At 38.5% G+C, this 23,727-nt stretch overlaps 2 long non-coding RNA genes across 2 annotated transcripts; both read left to right on the top strand.

The window, feature by feature from the left end:
* The first annotated feature begins 1,395 nt into the window (after nucleotides 1–1,395).
* Nucleotides 1,396–10,759, top strand: LOC139037687 (uncharacterized). The gene is made up of 3 exons (XR_011490519.1): nucleotides 1,396–1,479; nucleotides 9,046–9,188; nucleotides 10,656–10,759. It is a non-coding gene; the product is annotated as an uncharacterized lncRNA (long non-coding RNA).
* A 448-nt stretch (nucleotides 10,760–11,207) lies between these two features.
* Nucleotides 11,208–22,026, top strand: LOC110127998 (uncharacterized). The gene is made up of 4 exons (XR_002311015.2): nucleotides 11,208–11,334; nucleotides 12,211–12,466; nucleotides 19,758–19,876; nucleotides 21,945–22,026. It is a non-coding gene; the product is annotated as an uncharacterized lncRNA (long non-coding RNA).
* Nucleotides 22,027–23,727: the final 1,701 nt, after the last annotated feature.

The following is a 23,727-nucleotide window of genomic DNA, read 5'->3' as shown; positions in this document are numbered from 1 at the left end:
AGCTGGTGCCAAAATGAGCTGGGCACCACTTTGGGAAATAAATACTAGATCTTGCAGAAGCTTTTGAGGAACTTTATAAAAGGCACCTCGGAACTACTTGGGGATGTAATGGGGAAGCTTTTATCCATCACCTCCTGATCTCCTGTTGGTGATCCTGTGGGCAATAGGTGCTCTTGACTTTCAGGTTACACGTGTATGTGTTCTGTGTGGTTCCTGAGAGTGTTGCAGGCAGCACAACAGGGAAGATCCAGTGTGCGCTGGTAAGAGATTGTGTCAGCTTGCACCTGTGCAAATCCTGTAGCAGGGAGCAAGGAACCAGTCGCCATGACAGTGGCTGGAATAAGTGAGAGGTGAAGTGAACTAAAGTGGTGCAAAACAAGTGTAAATATATAGATATTTAGATATTGAGATTCCTAGATCCTCTTCTCTCTTAATATATTATATTATCCTAAGTGATATATATTATCCTAAGTGATATTAGGAAATATATTAGGATATATATATTATCCTAAGTGATATATATCCTAAGGATATATATATTAGGATATATATATTATCCTAAGTGATATATATCCTAAGGATATATATATTAGGATATATATATTATCCTAAGTGATATATATCCTAAGGATATATATATATATATTAGGATATATATTAGGATATATATTATCCTAAGTGATATATATCCTAAGGATATATTATATTATCCTAAGTGATCACATCAATTCTTATAGCTGAAATGATCATCTATAAATATGTTATTCCCAAATGTGTATCATTAGCTCAGATCACATTTCTGAATTCCATATTCATTTATTTGATTTTATGGCAAGGCATCAACTCTAGAATATTTCAAGGAATACATGTATGTGTAAAAGTAACTCTTGATCTTTCCCTACCAATCTCTGCCTTCCCTCATCCTCAGCGGCTTAGTAAATAGTATTTCCAATCGCTTAAGCACATGCTCTGCTTATCTTTTGCTGTGTAACACATTACCACAAAAGTTAGCAGTTTAAAAGAATGATTTGGCTCTCAGTTTCTATGCGTAAGGGATTCAGAAGCAGCTTAGCCTGGTGATTTGGGCTTGGGGTCGTGACGTTGCAGGCAAGGTGTTGGTGTGGTCTGCAGTTATTCCAAGGCTCGACTAGGTCTGGGAGACTCTCTTCCAAGCTATGCCTCTCATGTGTATCTTAGCAAGAAGCCTTAGTTCCTTGATAGCTGTTGGCAGGAAGCCTCCGTTTCCTGTCACCTGGGCCCCTTCATAGGACTGCTTTGTCCAGAGTAACTGACCTGTGGGGGCAGGAACAGGGTAGAAGCTAGTGTTGTTTATGACCTCACCTTGGCAGTCACAGGCCAGCATGTCTGCCATATTGCACTGGTCACACAGACCAACCCCAGTGTGGAAGGCTGTAACACGGGGTGTGATTACCAGGAGGTAGGGAAAATGGAGGCCCATGAGGGAGGCTGCCGACTACGGTACGAAACCTGAGCTTAATCTTTGATCTTTCTTCTTCCTACATTTATTATCTCAAGACTTGTTGATTTATCTTCAGAACATCTCTTGAATCTGTTGATTTACTCTCTCTCTTCACTGCTGTGTCTCCAAGCAAATCCAGTATACTATCTTGCTTGGACTATAGTCTTCAACCTGGATTTCTTGTCTTTACTCATGCTTCCTTTGAATTTTTTCCCTAGAGTAGCCAGAGTAATTTTTTTGTGTGGTGTATGCATACACACGTGTGTGTGTGTGTGTGTGCGCGCACATGTGCGTGCCGCACTCAGTCATGTCAGATTCTTTGCAACCCCAGGGACTGTAGCCCACCAGGCTCTGCTGTCCATGGAATTTTCCAGGCAAGAATACTGGGGTACTGCCATTTCCTTCTTCAGGGGATCTTCTCAACCCAGGGATGAAACCTGCATCTCTTGCATCTCCTTCATTGGCAGGTGCATTCTTTACCACTTGAGCCAGCTGGGAAGCCATATATACATTCTTTTATAGATTTTTCCCCATTATAGTTTATTATAAGATACTGAATATAGGTTGAATATAGTTTCCAGTGCTATACAGTAGGACCCTGGTGCTTATCTATTTTATATAGTAATTAAAATTTTTTATTTTACATTGATGTATAGTTGATTTACAGTGTTGTGATAGTGTCAGGTGTATAGCAAAGTGATTCAGTTGTACATATACATCTATCCATTCTTTTACAGATTCTTTCCCCATATATGTTATTACAAAATATTGAGTACAATTCCCTGTGCTATTATAGTAGGTCCTTGTTGCTTATCTGCTGCTGCTGCTGCTAAGTCGCTTTAGTCGTGTCCGACTCTGTGTGACCCCATAGACAGCAGCCCACCAGGCTCTGCCATCCATGGGATTCTCCAGGCGAGAACACTGGAGTGGGTTGCCATTTCCTTCTCCAATGAATGAAAGTGAAAAGTGAAAGTGAAGTCGCTCAGTTGTGTCTGACTCTTAGCGACCCCATGGACTGCAGCCTGCCAGGCTCCTCTGTCCATGGGATTTTCCAGGCAAGAGTACTGGAGTGGGGTGCCATCGCCTTCTCCGTGTTGGTTGTCTATTTCATATTTAATCGTGTGCAGCTGTTAATTTCTTATGGGACAGTTTCTATCTCTCCCTCCTTACATACCCTCTCCACCTGCCACCATCACACCTATTCTTTTTGACCAACTTTGCCTAAACATCAGTTATCAGATTAAATTTTAGGGCAACCTCGCCTAACTCTCCAATTCGGTCCCATTCTCTTAATTTCTAGATCTTTCCCAAGTTTATGGCCATTATGAGTATTTATCATTAGAAATGTTGTTCTGTGTTTGACATCTGTCTCAGTGGGCAGAATGTTGCCAACTTTGCTCACACATGTCTATCCACTGACACACACAATACTTAGCATAGCATAGTTATTAGCTAAACAGTTGTTGAGTAAATGAATGCTTTACCAAAGAAAGTCTCCCTTCTTTCATAGTTTAAACAAAAAGTGGTCCTGTCTCTCTATGTCAAAATTTCCCATGAGATATGAATGACTGTTTATCAAAGAATAAAGAAGAATTCTGCTAAAGGAAATAAAATCTGGGTCACTGTCCTCATTGCTATAAACTGAATTGAACAAGATACAAGCAACCAGAAAGATAACAAACACAAGTAGAGAGAAACAAACAAGAAGATAATTCAAATGAGGCCATTGAGCTCAGGAGGCATTTTGTTCTAGATGAAAATGTCTGTGTAGCGTTGCGATACAGTTAAGGAATTCAAGGCAAACTGAAAAACGAATGACTTTATGTGTTTTGCTTTCTGGATCATTAATCTATCCACAGTGACAAAACAAAGATAAAGCCAACATCTTCAAAAAGTTCATTGCTTCGTCTACCATATTCTGAGCATGATGAATCAAAGGCAATCTTTCTACAAAATAATCCTTTTTTCATTCCTAATGGTATCAATCTGAGCTTCCCAGGTGGTGCAGTGGTAAGCCTGCCAATACAGGAGACTCAAGAGAGGGAGATTCGATCCCCGGGTTGGGAAGATCCCCGAGGGGAGGGCACAGTAACCCACTTTAGTATTCTTGCCTGGAAAATTCCATGGACAGTGGAGCCCAGCAGGCTACCGTTCATGGGATTGCAAAGAGTTGTACACACCCGAGCAAGTGAGCACACGCATCAAGCTGAAGGTTCTCATACACAGAAGAGCTGAAATGTTCACACATGATCTTCACACAATAGCCCACTCAGGGACTTTCCTAGTGGTCCAGTGGTTAAGACTCTGCACTTCCACTTCAGGGGACGCAGGTTCAATCCCTGGTCAGGGAACTAAGATCCCACTGCTGCTAGGTGCAGTCCAGAAAGATCCAAAAAAAAAAAAAAAAAAAATCGGCCATTTAGATGAGAGCATTTCAAATTTTCACAAGCTATAGCTTGCTGAAAGAATTTCCCATCCTCTGTCATCACTCGTGTTTTTCATCCACAAACACTGCTTTTCAGCATTATATAACTCTTACTCTTTTTTTCAGGAGGATCTCTTTTTTTCCTTTAAAATTCAATTACTATTTACACAATGTCATTTGTGTAACAGTCAAAGGCCTTAAAATATTATTTCTTCTCTCCTCCCTTCTTCCATCTTCCCATTTACCTCCCTTCATCCCTTTTAACCACCCACACATCAACCTGGGGCATCCTAATACATTTAATGATCATTTTTCAAATTCATCCCTGCACAAATTGTTACTTCTATAAACACTTAACAAACCTAGCTGATGAAGGGAGGAAATGAACTGCTTTAAACCTAGGAAGGGCCAATTATAACCATTTCATCTATATATAACCAAAATAGATTTCTCTTGCAATTGCTGAAGTGAGAACTAAAACCTCTTTGAGAATATGAACTTTCCGTTTCCTCTATGATTTCTCATAGCTTAAAGAAGCAAACTTTAAAAAGTTACCTTTCCATGGTCAGTTGAGACCTAACTCCTTGGAATGAACATATAATTTCTTAGAAGGTGATGAAAGAAACAGTAAAAAGAAAATGAATTTCAGCACTTGGTCATATAAAACATCTCTGGAAGCTCTCACGACATCTGCAAAGTTGATCTGGCCTAATGAGCAAGCAAAAGTTTCCTTAAATAAAGGGAAATATATATTTTTTAAATTCAGTATGCCATTTAAATTGAGTTACAAATACCTTAGAGCAAAAGCTTAGGGTTCCAAAACAATTTTTAATGTGTTTAGGAATTATTGATAGAATGAGACCTTAAAAAATATGAAAGGGGACTTGTTGATAGAATACACATGTTACTATGGTGATATTTTTGGATCATACTGTTCGCCAGGAACATGGTGTAATTCTGGCTAATTTCAGTTCCAATTAAATGGTGTTGTGACAAAACAGAAATGTCTCTAGGTCACATCAGTGTGATTTGCACTGGGAAATTACATTATTTTTCATTAGAAACATCAGCTACAAGGCATGACTACACAGCTTCATAAATCTTTTTGATTTAGAAATGGAAAAATGCGCTCTTGTAATGCAATCACTATTAACAAGTGTCCTACATTCTCAGGATACTAGTTTGTAACTGGAAAACAACTTGAAGCTTCACCCTTCTAACTACTACTCCAACACCTCCCTATCAGAGTTCCAATTATTAGCTGATGAGTCGTGCAGCCCTCCCAAAGAACAAGCGAGGGTGGATTCTGGATCACAGCTTTCTTGGAGTACAAGAAGGCAAGATCTCAGTGCAAATCCCTTAGGAAACTTCTCATAGGATAGAGTCTAAGACTGCTTTATTTGATATCTTTGTTTGGGGGTTTGTTTGTGGGTTTGCAAAAAAAAAAAAAAAAACACTGGGGAGATGAGTCTACTGTTTCTGTACAATGGAGTGATGAAAGCCACTGGTCCCACTACTTACTCCGTAATATTTGGTGACTGGGTGCCCAGGAGCTAATCCAAATGCACACTTACCTGATGTCCATAGATGTTCAGAATGTTCAGGTGTTAGGAAGGAGGTAGAACAGGATGTTGGTTTTAATGGTATTTTTTGCTTCTCTTCTGAATATGGGCTTCTAGATAGTCCTTTGTATTTCTCAAGGATAAACTAAACCAGTACTTCCCAATGCCCTGCAGATGGAAGACACAGAAAACAACCATATCTGTACAGTGTATCAGGGCAGGTAGATGGAGCTGTTTGAGGCCGAGGTGACCTATTGAAGACACCAGGCACAACCACCTCCAGGAGACTGAGGTGATCAGTATCCCAGAGAGCCCATGAACTGTGACATCTGAATGTGCTGTGGCTGAAGAATGGAAAGTTCTGGCTCCCAATCTGTTTTCCCATCTTCTCCACAGATGCCTGTAGCTATTTCCTCTGAATCCAAATGAATCACCTGTGCTAATCTAAATGGCACAACCCATCCAAAATTTACAAACGGCTTATGCCACTCAATATCAAAAAATCAAGCAATCCAGACAAAAATATGGGCAGAAGATCTAAATAGGTTTTTCTCCAAAGAAGACCTATGGATGGCCAAAAAAGCACATGAAAAGATGTTCAACATCACTAATTATTACAGAAATGCAAATCAAAACAGCAATGAGGTATCACCTCACAGCAGTCAGGACGGGTCATCAAAAAATCTACAAACAATAAATGCTGGAAAGGGTGTGGAGAATAAAGGACCCTCCTACACTGTTGGTGGGAATGTAAATTGTTACAGCTTCTATGCAGAACGGTATGTTGTTGTGCTCTTTATGACTGTCATTGTGTGTCCACGGACTATAGCCCACCAGGTTCCTTGGTCCATGGGATTTTTCAGGCAAGAATACTGCAGTGGGGTTGTCATTTCCTACACCAAGGGATCTTCCTGACCCACGGATTGAACCTGCATCCCCAGCATCCCCTTCATTGGCAGGCGAATTCCTTACCACTAAGCCACCTGGGAAGCCCTCATGAAGAATGTTGTAGAGGTTCCTTAAAAAACCAAGAATACAGCTTTACATTTCTGAGTAGAGTGAAACCTATTACTGAACATAATTTTCTCTTTATTCAGTAAAGGCCACTAACGGGGCCTCATATCTCCAAAGAATAAAGGGTATTCTATTCAACTTTCTTGCCTATAATATGTGCATGTCATGCTTTTTCTCCTTTTCACAAACACACACACACTGGTATGGGTTCAGTTTCTGCACATGTGTAACATATATGTGTGTGTGTGTGTGTGTATATTCACACTCATCCATATATGTATACAATCCTTAATGGGAAAATATTCTCTAAACAAAATTTATGGAAACAGGAACTCTATAGGTTTCACAGTGGTGAGAGATTATAAGTCATATTTATCTTATTTTAAATATTCTTTCTTTCCTTTAGCATTTTTGCTCCATAGATTCAAATGAGATTTAATACTTTATCTTCTTGAGAATAGACAATTCCATGGGTTTCATCTCCTGAATAATCTTGAAACCAATCAGTAAAAATAATTTTATACCAAAGAGAAAAAACAGACTCTGTTTCCCAGAGTTTTATAGACAGCTTCATTTCTTTTTTCCCAAAGTACTTCTTTCTATGACTGTCTTTATCTGGTAACTTGGCTGACTCCAATATCATAGGACTAAGAAATTAAAATCAAGGAATGTTAAAGCTGGAAAAAAATCTCAGAGATTAACTTGTTTAACCCAATAATTTAAAAGTAAACTTTAGAGATTAACTTGTTTAACCTTATAACTTTGAAAAGGAGGAAACTAACATGGAGAGATTAAATGATTTTCCCTCTCAGCTAATCAGTAGCAGAACTAGGACAGAAACTTAGATATTCTGGCTTCCAACTTGGAGCTTTTGCTGGTGTATCTGCTATTTCTCATTACTTGAAAGTTAAAGGGTTCGATGAGATGAAAAGATAAGAAAACTAAAAATGTAGTTTTTCATTGTGTTTTTTCTGAATCTTCTTCTAGTAAGAAATATACTAGCAATATTAACATATTCATTTGTTTATCTGAGTAAATAAATGCTATTTCAAAGAATGTATTTATTGGAAAAAAACACCAAAGTCGTGAAATATCAAGAGTTTGTTGGTTTGGCTTGTGTATGAGGACTAGACATAGAATTTGTATCTAGAAAAAGGTTGTGAAAGTTCTAGAGACATAAAAAAATTCTTATATAATCTGGTCTAAGAGATGATGCTGTGAGAGTGCTACACGGAATATGTGAGCAAATTTGGGAAACTCAGCAGTGGCCACAGGACTGGAAAAGTTCAGCTTTCATTCCAATCCCAAAGAAAGGCAATGCCAAAGAAAGTTCAGACTACTACATAATTGCACTCATCTCACATGCTAGCAAAGTAATGGTCAAAATTCTCCAAGCTAGGCTTCAACAGTACATGAACTGAGAATTTCCAGATATTCAAGCTGGTAAATCTAGAAAAGGCAGAGGAACCAGATATCAAATTGGAATCAAGATTGTCAGGAGAAATATCAATAACCTCAGATATGAAGATGACACAATGCTTATGGCAGAAGCAAAGAGGAACTAAAGAGGCTCTTGATGAAAGTTAAAGAGGAGAGTGAAAAAGCTGGCTTAACACCCAACATTAAAAAACTAGGATCATAGCATCTGGTCCCATCACTTTGTTCAAATAGATGAGGAAACAATGGAAACAGTGAGACACTTTATTTTCTTGGGCTCCAAAATCACTGCAAATGGTGATGGTAGCCATGAAATTACAAGGTGCTTGTTCCTAGAAGAAAAGCTATGACCAACCTAGACAGCATATAAAAAAGCAGAGACCTTACTTTGCCAACAAAGGTCCATCTAGTCAAGGCTGTGGTTTTACCAGTAGTCATGTATGGATGAGAGAGTTGGACTATAAAGAAAGCTGAGCACTGAAGAATTGATGCTTTTGAACTGTGGTGTTGGAGAAGACTCTGGAGAGTCCCTTGGAGTGCAAGGAGATCAAACCAGTCAATCCTAAAAGAAATCAGTCCTGAATATTCATTGGAAAGACTGATGCTGAAGCTGAAATTCTAGCACTTTGGCCACCTGATGCAAAGAGCCGACTCATTGGAAAAAACCCTGATACTGGGAAAGATTGAAAGCAAGGGGAGAAGGGGACAACAGAGGATGAAATGGTTGGATGGTATCACAAACTCAATGGACATGAGTTTGAGCAAGCTCCAGGAGTTGGTGATGGACGGGGAAGCCTCGCATGCTGCAATCCATAGGGTCGCAAAGAGTCGGATACAACGACCAACTGAACAAACTGAACTGAAGATCTTTCTGAATTCTTTCCTTACACTGTATTTCTGGGTCAGTTAAATCTTAGATCCTTAGGAGACACTTTTGCTGTATATATCTTTCATCTTATCTCCTGAAGGTGAGACCCCTTGAGGTCTCCACATGTTCTTCATCTACACTCTTAATTTAGGAGACTCCATGTCTTATGTGATACTTATGCACATAGGCATCAGTTTCTGCATGCCACTTCTTTCCTCTCCAACATTAGAATTGCCAATGACCCCTTATTTTTTTTCAGGACCAGCACCAATGCCTGGGTTTGGATTTCATTGCAGTTCATCAACTGGCTTCAATGCATGTACTGAAATTTATCTTTCTCTCATCTTTCTTGAAATTGAACATCCCCCTTCAGCTGAACCAATCTTTCTTCATCCCCTCACTGTAAGTTCGGTTATTTCTATCTCTTTATCTTTACATTTGAGTTTCTCTCAATGGAAAATCACCCCCCTCCTGCCTCTAAAGTCAAAATTAAAATGTTTCCAGAATTCATAGTATCCATGAAACTTTTCCAGATGACCTTTAACTAAAAATGCCTGACAGCATTTATTCTCCCAATGAAGTTAAATCTATTCCATGCCACAGAGTAAATTTCTGTTCATCATATCAACTAGGAAGTTTCTATTGCTTCCCTTGCTTATAGTAGACAGTTAATTGGTTGTCATTATAATAAAGATAATTGGCACTGAATACTTAAATACATAAATTCATTTACATTACTCTTACAGTCATTATTTTATTTATTCTCACAAAACCTCTATTTATATTAATATTTATAATAACATAATGATTATTATCAGAGAAGGCAATGGCACCCCACTCCAGCACTCTTGCCTGGAAAATCCCATGGGTGGAGGAGCCTGGTGGGCTGCAGTCCGTGGGGTCGCTAAGAGTTGGACACGACTGAGCGACTTCACTTTCACTTTTCACTTTCATGCATTGGAGAAGGAAATGGCAACCCACTCCAGTGTTCTTGCCTGGAGAATCCCAGGGACGGGGGAGCCTGGTGGGCTGCCGTCTATGGGGTCGCACAGAGTCGGACACAACTGAAGTGACTTAGCAGCAGCAGTAATGATTATTATTGCCCTTATAAATAAGGAAATTGAAAGTCAGAGAAGTGGAACTTCCATGGCAGTCTAGCAGTGAAGACCCCGCTTTGACTGCAGGGAGCATAGGTTCAATCCCTGGTCAGGGAATTGAGATTCCGCATGCTGCAAGACATGGCCAAAAATAAAATAAATAAAACAAAAACAAAAGAAAATCAGAGAAGTTACTTTAGAATTAATTGGAAATGTTACTGTTTTATTTTGCTGAGTATAACATTAAAAATAAGTCTACTATTACATTCCATATTTCCTAAATGAAATAACATTTGCTGCCTGGACATAATATGTTTGAAATGAGGAAAAATTCATCTTTTTGCAAAAACTCACTATACTTTGTTACTTTGCCTCATTCTAGTGAAAGCTTCATTAAACTAGGAAAGAGTTTTAGCATTTTTCTGTATCTATCATTCTTTGATTTACATAATTAAGGAGATAAATAATTTAAGTTTCTTTTTACTTTCCTTGCATTTGAGAGGTACATAGCTACGCAAGAGTAGTTTTCCCTGACCATCCATGTGAAATAGGTGGGAATTCTCACAGAGTAAATGTTTCATTCAGTCCTCACTTTGCAATAGCCAGAGGTTGACTCAGGCTCAAGTGACAGTATTTAAGGATTCTTTAGCAAACTCACAATCAACAAATTGATTTTTGAGAAACTGTTTTTTGGGGAGAAATGGCTTTTCCTTTTCCAGCATTCTTTATGTGTTTTTCTTTCTTAAACTACAATTTTTATTAACTCCTTCAGCTACACAAACAGGGACCATCCAGCACCACAGAAAGGAAAGCAAATTAAGCAGACAAGAACTTCAGGCTTGTTGGCCCCACACTGGATTGAAACTTGAAGGCACCAACCCATGTGAGGGCCATTGTGTGCTAGCCAGAGGCTTCCCAGGGCTGCCGTTGGTGTGATCCATTCAGCATCTGTTTGCTCATAGGAGCACGACAGGCTGCGGGAAACAGCTGAACTGGGAGATGGGGACGAGATTCAGGAGCTGATCGTACCTTCCTCCAGTTGGTATGCCTGAGCAATACCCTCGAAGACAAGACTAGTAGTTTCCATTCCTGTAACTCTGGGTTTTATGATCGGATTTTCCTGTTCAGTCTCAGTCTGAAATCCGCAACCTGCTTGACCCTCTCCTTTGCCTCTCAGGCTTCTGCACCAGCCGGCTGGTGGCTGGGTCAGCCTTCCCTCGGGCTTGCCACTGAGCACTGGGAATTGGCTGGGAGACCTTTTCATGGACTGAATCCGCAATTTCTTCGTACTTCTGTTTCTCTCTGTTTTGTCCACAGCAGGGTAGAGATGTCGATACAGTGTGACTTTGCTCTGTGCTTCCAGTCAGATTCCAAACCAAGCTGTGTTCACTGGAAAAGAAGATGCTAACTGTCTGACTCCACAGTCAGCCTAACCAGGAGGAACTTGGCATGTGAGTGTGACTGCCTACGGGGTCACCGTTTTCCCCTATGACCTTGATGCACCTCTGCGTATAGTTTTCTCCCTCAAGTACAACAGCTTGTACCTGATCAATTTTATATACTATTAAAGATGGTTTGGGTGTATTCCTTTGGCTGAAACCATCTGCCAAGTTTGGATTCTTATATATATATATATATATTTATATGTATTATTTATATTTATTATTTTATTTATAATATTTTAATTTATTTATATTTATTATTTATATGTAAATAAACATATATAAAATATATATTTTTACATATATATATATACACATATATATATATACACACACAATGAAGAATTGATGCTTTTGAACTGTGGTGTTGGAGAAGACTCTTGAGAGTCCCTTGGACTGCAAAGAGATCCAACCAGTCTATCCTAAAGGACATCAGTCCTGGGTGTTCATTGGAAGGACTGATGCTGAAGCTGAAACTCCAATACTTTGGCCACCTGATGTGAAGAGCTGATTCATTGGAAAAGACCCTGATGCTCGGAAAGATTGAGGGTAGGAGGAGAAGGGGACGACAGAGGATGAGATGGTTGGATGGCATCACCGACTCAATGCGCATGGGTTTGGGTGGACTCCGGGAGTTGGTGATGGACAGGGAGGCCTGGCATGCTGCGGTTCATGGGGTCACAAAGAGTCGGACGCGACTGAGTGACTGAACTGATATACTTGCTTTCATATAAGATGATGAACTCCATACCTAAGGCAAATATCAGGCTCAAAAAATACTCTCAGGAAATGAGTTTAGGTTTAACATTTAACTTAAATGTCCTCTGCCTGTTGCCCAAAACCTTTTAAAAAATTTATTTATTTATTTTTCTTTCTTTTTTCAAGGATGAAGGATGAAGAGGAAAGTAGGTTGCTAAAAACAAGACGACAGAGTTGCTGAAAATAATTCCACATAGCTTTAAATAGGTGACCATTCTATCCTCAGGTGTTTTAAAGCACAACCCTTTTCCACCTTCCAGAATCTCAGTGGTTAAGTTCATAAGGACTTTGGATATTTTGCACCTTTTTGAAACCCACAGCCTATGTGTTTTCTGAGGAGATACTGCTCCACAAATTGAGCTTCAAAGTGGGGCCCACCCAGGTAAGCAAATAGTTATAAATGTAAGCAAAAAGTGCAGTAAAAAAAAAAAAAAAATTGAAGTCCAGATTTCCCTAAAGAATTCTAGAACCCTTTGGTTAGTTTCTCATAATCTATATGACCCTCAAATATCTTCCTGACTTTGCTTTTGAACACTAGTAGTTAAGTTTTGGTTTTCTAATAATGAGGTAGTGAGCATATTTGACTGCCTTCTTTTCCCAAATCTGGGATTTTGGTCCAGCAGATGTTTCCAGTTGTGTTACTGTTGTTGAGTTGTGCGTGGGGTATGATGATGTAGAAACCCGGAGAATAGTTTGAGACCAGGCCAAACATTGTTGTTTGTTGCTTAATACAGGCCAAATTTGAACTCTTGCTTCCAAAGGTTCAAAAGCTAGCACATTCACTCTCCCTGGAAAATACACTCCAGAATAATAAATCATTCTCAAAAAATGCAGTCATTTTTGTACATCATATCATTACTACATGCGCCCACTCCCTTTCAAAAGTGGAAAGATGCTTAATGTGTCAATTCTTCAAAACTCAGAAAGCAAGTCCCGTTTGCAGACTGAAGAAAATATGTCCTAATGAGGCAATATCTTAAAAATACTGTCAGTGTGAACTCCACAGTCAGGAGACCTGGTAACGCATCCAGTATCTACAGGGAAGATGAAAAAAGAGTTGAGCCAAATGGTATCATATTTCTTCTGGGGTTTTCCTCTCGCCTGGTGTGGATGGGAGCTTGAGGTTTTATCATAAAGGGATGTAATCATTCTATCATTTTATCATAAAGGGATGCAAGGCAAGAAATCATTTACTGGAATGCTGTCATGGAGGAAAGGCATTCACATCTGTTTCTGGTATTCTGTTGAAGAATCTCTCCAGTTGATAATTTGGATTGGAAGCAAATTGGTTTGTTTTCCTAGGTCCTTTTCTTCCAAACTCAGATAAAACAAACCTATTCTGTGGGTCCAATGGTTTGTATTCTAAATTCTTGGTTTATGTAGCACAAAATCTCTCTATTATATTGCTAACACATTATCCATCTTAAAGAGAACAAAATTGAATTTTAGCAGGATTTATATTACATAAGCTCACATGATTGACAACACTTTGTGTGTGTTCGCAAGTGTGTATGTGAAATTACAATTTGTACAAATTTTAAAATGTTATTCTGTCTTTTAATTTATATTTGCTTTAAAATAGCTTGTGCCTGTAATAGTAATTATGACTTCTTACTCTGAAGACTACCCCAACATTAACCTAGTAAGGGAAAAACAAGGATGTAATCAAGTGATTAAAGGTGACAATAAAGTCTCTTGTGATAAGGTGGTTGACATTTTCCTTGCTTGACTTCTTCTAGATGAAGAATACTATGGACTAGTTTTTTATTTTTTTAATCAACCAGTAAGGGGATGTGGAGAACACCGTATGTAGACAAGTTTTTAAGCTGAAATTTTTAAGGTTATGGAAAGCTGAAGCCTTTCGTCAGAGAGTATAGAATACATGAAAAGAGGACAAGCACAGAAGTAAAGAAAAAGTGAAAAATGTGAATGCATAAACACAGAAAAACATACATACACATCAAATATGGCTGTTTTTTAGGTTTGTTGATAGGCTATAATGACTGGAGCCAAGAAACAAACTGGGAGGGTAACAGGAAGTTACTAGGAAAAAAGAAACTTCTGTATCCCAGAGAGAGCACTGTTTTAGATGAAAGATGCTTTAACAAATATCTAATTAGTCAGAAAAATTACTTGTCCTTGATTTTACGTTTTTTTTTTTTTTTTTTGAATCCTGCTATAATTTCCTCCTAAAAAAAAGTGTAGAATATTTTCCAAATTTACTACAAAGTTAAGTGAAACTCTACAATGTGGCTTTGGTTCTTTCAATTAGATTTTTAAAAAGAGATTCAAATTGGGTTAATGACCATTCTTTTGAAGTGATGGAACTTTTAAAAATCTTGTACAAAGATAATTTTTTAGGGAGTTATGAGACTGAAAAACGTGAAATTGTTTTAGAAAAGATGTTGTCTCTGTCTTTTGCCAAAGTCCAGCAATATAAACAAGTAGCAGATTTCCTGTAAAGTCTAATGAGACATAAACACAGATAGTAAAAGAGAAATGAACACCAGAACACAGTGTTTAAAAAAAAATTATGAAACTTGTGGCATTCATAGATTTATTGAGACATAGTGTTTGGAATTACTCTACTTTTCTAGTAAAAAAAGAAATGTAAAACTGCCTCAGCCAGAGCAACCTGGTTGACAGATGCCATTTTGAAGTTGGTTACGATCATGTCAGCACAGTCTAGCCTTTGTCTGAAATCTTCCCATACCCTCTCTCTTTCCTATGTTATTATACACATTTCAATGGGATACATTCTTTTTTCTATTGCAAGAACTCATCCTCCATGTGGAAATAAATAATCTTATTTCTAGATCTCTTAAACTTTAGAATCTAAGGAGCTGAAAAGATACAAAACCAGTTTTTTAAAAAGGAAATTATTTTTATGTAATATTATGGCAAAACCCTACCTTAGGGCAGAACTTATCAATTCTACTGTTTGTAAACAAATAATCCAATAAAAGGAAAAATGTAAAAAACTAACCTATGAAAGCCTAAATGGACCAAAGAGTTTTACACTGTAATTTGAAATACAACATTTTTGGGTTGAAATAAAAGGAGTTGACACTTTAAACAAGTTTTATAACATTTCTGCATTTCTACTCTCTATCAGCTCATACAAATTATTTTATTATTTAATATGCTTTAAAAGTTGGTTATTGAGTCTGGAACCTTTACTTAACTGATTATTTTTCATCACTTGGCATTTCAGAGAAAGAGGCCAACATAGGCAACAAACTGATGCCATAAATTTATTAGACAAAAAGGAAAACTTCAAAATATGCCCTGGATTTAGTAAGATCATAGAACGCAAAGGCCAGAAGTAGTCACGGAAGCAGAGATGCTGCCCTGAAATGAACAGACTCTGCAATTGGACAAACTGCAAAAACAAAATCCTAACCCTACCACTCACTTGCTATGTACCCACCTTTTAGTTACTTCATTTTATTACTTTAAAAGTATACAAACATGATTAGAAATTGGTAAGTAAAGTAAAAACATTAAAGATTTTTTAGTTAGAAACAGGAATGACTTTGGGCAGGAAATAGATACTCTGAAGTCTCAAGTTGTATGTTCATCTCTGTGTTGCCTTGATATTCCCACAGTAGGGATCTGAGGAGGAGGGGAACTAGGTAGGAAGAGGATCCTTACTGTCTCCAGGGCTGATACCCAAGAGTTACATCTAGGCGAGCCCCACCTTCCTCACGGTCAATCATAAGGTCCCTTACAGAAAAAGGGACCCACTGTGGGAGCCACAGCCACAAAGTGGGAGCTTTATCGTCGACAATAATCCTATAAACTTAAAAACATGTGATAAAATAGGAGAAAACTATATTAAAATGAAACGGTCCTTATATCCACTACTTTTGTTACTAGAAGTAACATTGCAATAATTACTAATAAAATAATTTCAAAAGATCAGAAAGTCAGAGTGAGAGTAACTCAGTGTTCAGAAAGATTGCATTCTTCCAAATGAGTTCTTCTGCACTTAAGTATTATTTGAATGCTGAAATTCTTAAATTATAAAATATTTATTAAAATTATTCTTATATATGAAAAATGTAAAGTACTATTAAAATTAGAGGAAATTTTAAAAAGAACTTAAGAAAGGCTAAGGAAGAGACCAATTGTGCTTTTTGTTCTTAACTTTTTCTCCTGAGTGGTAGCCATGAAATACAGTAAGTGGTATTTCCATCATTTTTTCAATTCCATGATAGAGTACTTATTGACTTAAAAAAATTATTTTGAAAATTCAGAAATTTGTTTCAAAATGATGCATTGAAGTGCATCTGCCGTGGAATAAACCTATTTGCTTCAGCATTATTTTCCCTGCAGTTGAGCAGTCTCTGGCACATTGGGAAGAATAAAAGCTTTGGAGTCAAGCAGACATGAGCTTGTGATCCATCGGCTTCCCCTTTGGTTATGGGAGTTTGGGCAATTTGTTTAACATCAAATACTGGCTTTGAACATCAGTATTTTTATCTGTAAAATGGGAATAAGTAGAATATTAGGGTATCATTGGAAGGGTTATCTTATATTCAGTGCCTGACTTTTGGTATATGTGGAGTTTTTTTAATTACCTAAAAAATATCACCCACTCATTATTATCACCCACTCACTATTTTTTATGGAGTACATAGAGGCAGTCAACAAATATGTCAGTATTCTAACACATAAGGATGTTGTTTCAAAGTCAAACAAATGTCTCTAAACTAATAGGTTTTTAACACAGGACAATATTATTTTAAAAATTTCTCCCAAAGTGGTTTTGAAAAGCTTTCTCTCATATACTAGATTTCTAATTGAACTGAACACAATGACTCACATCCTTATAAATAGAGCATATTTTAGTAATGAGGACTTTCAAAACTGACTTAGGAAACTCCTGCACATTTAGAAGAGATAGACTTTTCCTTTCCTGAGTTCAATTGTTTCATATTTTTATTTCTTTTTCCCTGTCAAGACGAAGGGTACATTTTAACCATAAAAAGCATAAAACGCCAAATTTTTAAAAGGTCGTAAAACTACCCTGAATATTGTTGAAGTGTATAACCTGATTCATTCAGAAAAAGAAAAGTAAAGATGGGTTTTGCAATGTCGAAAAAGTGGTATTATCCATCCACCATATTTGGAAAATGTTCCAGAGTATGAAATATTCATGTATTATAACCATATAACTGAGGCATGAAACAGTTTTTGAAAATGACTCCCCACAAAAATACACGTAAACTGAATCCTTCCTGTTCTTCTTGTTGACGGATACATTTATTGGCTCATAGAAACTAAACAACCACCACCAATGTATATCTTCTTCACCAGTGGAGAAACTTGCATTTCTTTTTCTAAGAATGTTTTATTGGCGTGTAGCTGCTGTAGAATGTCATGTTGGTCTCACGGTACAGCACAGCGAGTCAGCTGTGGGTACACAAACCTCCCCTCGTGTTTGGGTCTCCTTCCCAGGTGGGTCACTCCAGAGCACTCAGCTGAGTTCCCTGTGCTATACAGTAGCTCCTCACTAGTTCTTTATTTTATAGCTAGTATCATTAGTATGTATATACATATATATATGTGTATATGCATGTCAATTCCAGTCTCCCAGTTCATCCCACCCCTCCATCCCCCTCTTGGTGGTCATACATTTGTTCTCTGTCTCTATTTGTACTTTGCAAATAGGTTCATCTATACCATTTTTTTCGATTCCATATATACGCATTAATATATGATATCTGTCTTTCTCTTTGACTGACTTCACTCTGTGACAGTCTCTAGATTCACCCACATCTCTACAAATGGCACAATTTCAGTCTTCTTTATGACTGAGTAATGTTCCATTGTATATATGTACCACCCTGGAGGAGGGCATGGTAACCCACTTCAGCATTGTTGCCTGGAGAATCCCCATGGACAGAGGAGCCTGGCGGGCTACAGTCTATGGGGTCGCAGAGTTGGAGACGACTGAATGACTGGGCCCACGCATGCACCGCGTGTCCTTTACTCATCCTCTGTTGGTGGACGTTTAGGTTGCTTCCATGTTCTCTCTGCTGTGTAATGCTGCAGTCAACACTGGGGTGCATGTATCTTCTGGAACTATGGTCTTCTCCCAGTATATGGCCAAGAGTGGGGTTGCTGGTCATATGGTAGTTCTAGTTTTAGGTTTTTGAGGAACCTCCATACTGTTCTCCATAGTGACTGTGTTAATTTACATTCCCACCAACAGTGTAAGATGGTGCCCTTTTCCACCAGGAAAGAAACTATCTTTGTAGCTTTATAAAGACAAGTGATGCTTTGGTGGTGGCAGCATCTCCAGTGGTAGAGATGCGTTTCTCTTTTGGTGACAGGCAGCACAGTAATTTTTCCTCCCTACTTAGAGCAGAAGGAGGATCCTGGGCAATGTCACTTTTCATAATTCTTTTAAAATCTTTGACTCATAAGTAAACTAGCCTGTGGTAGAGAAAACCCCACCCTTCTCATTCCTCTGGTAAGATAACGATGGTAATAAAAATCACAATAATGAGGAGGGGGAGAAGAAGAAAGGAGGAAAAAGTAGGAAGAGGACAGAGGGGAAGAGGTGGCCAAGGGTCAGCCTGCCCACTCACTTTCAAGGGTCACCTTGACAATAAAATCTCAAAACGTCTGCCACATGAGAATTGTCTGGGACCTATATTTTCGAAAGACAGATTTCTGAGTTCCACTTTCAGATATTCTGAATCAGCCTGTCTGAAGTAAGGCCTAGAAATCTGCAGCTAAAGTCCAAGTCCCCAGGTCTCTACGTGGCTCCCTGGCAAGGCTGGGTGTGGAATTATCCTTGCTTTCATTGCCTTGCTGCCCACTCTTGTGTCTTTATTCCCTTCTCTTGTCACACAATGCTAATGTAGGAACAGTCTCGGGCTTCAGTGAACAGCTGGGGTCCGCCAAGAGACGCTAATACACAGCAGCTACAGACAAAACATAACTCTTTATAAGATGCCCAGTATCCCTTTCCCAAGAGAAAAGAGTGCGCATCAAAGTAACTCTCTCCAGGGTACCCTTGTAGACAGAGCCTGGTTCCTAGTGCCTGTCCTTTTGCAGATTTCCTCCAAAGGTTCCAGGACTCTTTAAAAATTTTTATTTCATATTGGAGTAGAGCCGATCAACAATATTGTGATAGTTTCAGATAGACAGCAAGGGGACACGGCCATGATACAAGTATCCATTTTCCCCCAGACATCCCTCCCATCCAGGCTGCCATATAACATTAGCAGGGCTCCCTGTACTACACAATAGGACCTTGATGGTTATCAGTTTTAAATATAGCAGTGTATAATATCGCTCCCCAACTCTCCAACTATCCCTCCCCCCCGATTCTTACCCTCTGGCAACAATAAGTTCATTATCTGACTCTGTTGAGTCTGCTTCTTTTTTTGTAAATAAGTTCATTTGTATCATTTCTTTTTATATTTCTGCATATATGGGATGTCATATGATGTTTCTCCTTCTCTGACTGACTTACTTCACTCAGTATGACAATCTCTAGGTCCATTTTTGTTGCTGCAAATGGCATTATTTCATTCTTTCTAATGGCTGAGTAATATTCCATTGTATATATGTGCCACATCTTATTTATCATTTCCTCTGCTGATGGACATTTAGGTTGCTTCCCTGCCCAGGACTCTTTTTTTTTTTTTTTTTAGGGAACACCCATATCTCTTCCACAGTTGTGGCCTGATGACTCCTCTCCATTTATCTAGACTCCTGAAGACACAGTGTCCCCAGAAGAGCATTTTTAGTTTCTGAAATAAGACCACAGCAGGTAAGACCACAGCCTCCTTGGGAGGATGTGGGTGAGAAGAATGGTGGCTTCCTACAGTGAGATGGTGCAGTGTCAGCTTTGACACGTTAGGTCTTGTTTTCTTTAAAATGTCCCATGCAGTTGTAGGTGCTGAAAGATGAATTTGTCTAGTTATTCAGCAAATGTGTACACTCCACAGATACCACACAGGCTCATGCACACACAGCTCACAAAGTCAAACACATGAATTCATACTGCTCGTCACAGTCCAACTCTAGGTCCAAAGCAAGAAAAAAAAATCACATAAGTAATATGATCTGCACAAGATAGCCATCCACAATGCAAATGACATGTGGGGGACTTGCTGATAAGTAATACCAGTTCCCTCTTAGATTAGGCTTTATTAGCAGCCAGTCAGCATTGGGAGTATATAAGAAATGGCGCTCATTACTCAACCATCTGATCACAGAGACTAACACATAGACTCAGTGGAAGGTTTAAAGTTATCTGTCAAGGCACATTTCTGGGTTTGGTGTGAACAGAAGAGATGCGGTGTGAAGATTTATGACCTTGGTGTGAAGATTTATGACCTTGGGCTTCCGTGGTGGCACAGCAGTAAAGAATCCACCTGCAAGGCAAGAGTAGCAGGAGATGCAGGTTCGATCCCTGGGTCGGGAAGATCCCCTGGAGGAAGGCATGGCAACCCACTCCAGTATTCCTGCCTGGAGAATCCCATGGACAGAGGAGCCTGGCAGGGTACAGTCCATGGGGTCACAGAGAGTTGGACACGACTGAAGCGACTTAACATGATCTTCCCATAGAAAGCGGCCCCCCAGGTGTTGAAGTCTGGTTAGAGGTGTTCAGCTTATACTTCCACTGCTAGTTATAAACACTTTACATTTCTTCAGTGTTTGAAATATTATTATTTTTGTTGGGTGTTCCCTGGTGGTTCAGTGGCTAGGACTTTACGCTCCCAATGCAAGGGTTCTGGGTTCCATCCCTGGTCAGGAAACTAGATATCATATGCCACAGCTAAAAGGTCTCTCATGCCACAACTAAGACCCAGTGCAGCCACATAAACCCACTCTAGTATTCTTGCCTGGAAAATCCCATGGACCGGGAAGCCTGGCGGGCTGTTCCCTTACTGTTATTTTTAAATCAACATGGAGTAAAATTGAACTCTGTTTTTGGGGTAGAGTTGTATGAATTTTTAACACATGTATAGATTTGTGTAGTCAGCAGCATAATCAGGACACAAACTAGTTCCATCACCCTTCAAATCTACCTCTTGCTAAGCCTTTATTCCTCCACCCAACCCAACCCCAGGCACACTGATCTGTCCTATAGTTCTGTCTTCTCGAAAATGTCATACAAATGGAATGATGCAGAATGTGTTCTTTTGAGACTGACTCTTTAACTCAGCAGAATGCCTTTGAGATTCATCCAAGTTTTTGAAGGGATCAGTGGTTTGATTTTTTTTAAATTATTGAATAGGATTCCATTAAGGACATACCACTGTTTTTCTTTAAAATTGAAGTATAGTTGATTTACAATGTTGTATTCATTTCTGCTGTACAGTGAAATGATTCAGTTATAGAAAAATATATACATCCTTTTAAAAAATTTCTTTTTCATTATGGTTTATCACAGAAGACATATCACTGTTTTATCCATTTATCCATGAAAGACATTTGGTTCATTTCCACATTTTATCAATAACTGTTATAAATAGAGTTACTATGAACAGTTGCATATAGGTTTTCATTTCTTTAAGGAAATACATCAAACAGGCTTGCTAGGTCATATTGGAATTATATGTTTAAATTTTTAAGAAACCGCCAAACCATTTGCCAGAATGGCTATAGCATTTTGTATTTTCACCAGCAAGCAACATACGCAAGTTCCCTACTCCTCTTGTCACCTCTAGATATTGTCAGTATTCTTTTATTTTAGCCACTCGGATAAGGATATAGTGGTATTTCATCATCATTCTAATTGACATTTCCCTTGTGGCTGTAGATACAGTTCTTTCCTTTTATAATATTTTTGAATATATCTGTGTTTGCAAATCTTGCGTTGTTCATTTCAGGGATACCCCTCAAGAATGAGCAAGGCGCTGGGCATAGGAAGATGAATCGGACAGAGTTCCTGCCCTTGGGGAAACTCGCAGCATGGTGGCAGGTACACAGGCTGATCATGACTGCATATAGATCATGTACCCAATGTAAATGAAAAACAAAATTATTTAAAAATGACTACATGACTATAAAGTGTTTCTTATAGAGTTAAAAGCACTGATCCCTCTCTCTGTTGTGCATTTGTTGTTGTTAGTTGCTCAGTTGTGTCCAGCTCTCTGCGACCCCAAGGACTGTAGCCCGCCAGGCTTCTCTGTCCATGGGATTTCCCAGGCAAGAATACTGGAGTGGGTTGCCATTTTAAAATTTCTAAATGCAAAGATTTTCTATATTAATGATAATGAGAATTTAAGCCCCTCTTTCCATAAAGAATAAATAGGACAAAAGTAATTGATGCCCATTCTACCCTCAGTTTAATTTTTCTTGTGCTTTCTTTGATGACTTTTCGTCAACATGCTCCTATGATTTGACCTTTTAATTCTTTCCTTTCTAATAGTTCAGCTTGCCATTTGGTGGTAACTTCATTTAACTTTTTTTTCATGTAGATCCTATTATAAGGCATTTATCCATCATGGTCAGTTACCACTCTGAGCACTTACTGTTTAGAACAACACAACCCAGCAGCTTTATTTGTTGAATGTTTACTGTGTAATAGCTACTGAACTAAGCACTTCATATGTGACATCTGGCTGAAATCTCACAAAGGTGCTTCACCTATGACCAAAAAAGAAACTAAGGCTAAGAGAGTTTAAATAACTTGTCTAAAGTTATAGAGACAATGGCAGAAGGATTTGAACCTGAATCTTTTTGTCTCCAGAGCCTTGCATAGAGTGCATGTTTAATAACTCTTTTGCTTCTTTTCACTTTGTCATGGCTTTTTCTTTCTTTATTGTCTAAATTCCAGTTTAGTTCAAAACTTCATGTTACTATGCTTTTCAATTGTGTGTGCTTTTTTTAGGGACAAATTTCATTCCAAGAAGTGCATGTACCTGACAAAATTTCACATTAAATACTTCTGTGAATAATCATACTAACAAGACTTCAAGTTATACCCTAGATTATCTTTCCAATTCTTTAAGGGATAAGACAACTCTCTAGGCTCAAATTACACATTTATGAGAAAGCTTATGGGTTGCTCTTAGGGCAAAATTTCTTGGCAAAAATAATAGTCATATTTCTTTCAATACACTTTTTTAATATTCTCTCTTCTGTTATAACCAGAGAGGTGAATAATTAGAGATTAAGCAACCTGTCCAGGAGCAGGGAGTAGTAAGTGACAGACCCAAGAAGGGACCTCAGGGCTTGCTACAGTTGTCGTAGTTTCCAGTTCTTTCCTGTGCATCCTCATCACTTTGCTCCCAAGGCTCATGTTGGCAGGTTGACTTGTCTTCGAATCATCTCAAAGCCCAGAAATAAAAACCTATTTTGAAATGAAAAAAACTACCTTACCTATGTCAATAGACCTTACCATCTTCTTTTGGATGAAAAAGAAACATGCTAAATTTGTGTTCTGTGCTATTAGTAACCCCAAAGAGCACCAAAATACAGGGTCAACAAGTGTGTCCAATATATAGCCTGCTATAAATATTCTAACTTAAAGGATATTTTTGGTATGTTTGATATCAATGTTCTTAATGTTTCACAGACTCTTGCAGAGCTTATGTTACTGTTTACTCCCTTCCACAGAAGGCAGACATTCCTTAGGGGAAATTAGATGGGAGGGGGCACTTTCCCATC

This window comes from Odocoileus virginianus, chromosome 12, assembly GCF_023699985.2.
Source record: "Odocoileus virginianus isolate 20LAN1187 ecotype Illinois chromosome 12, Ovbor_1.2, whole genome shotgun sequence".
NCBI lineage: Eukaryota > Metazoa > Chordata > Mammalia > Artiodactyla > Cervidae > Odocoileus > Odocoileus virginianus.
The sequence above is the reverse complement of the archived record's forward strand: the minus strand, read 5'-3'. Positions and strand labels throughout refer to the sequence as shown.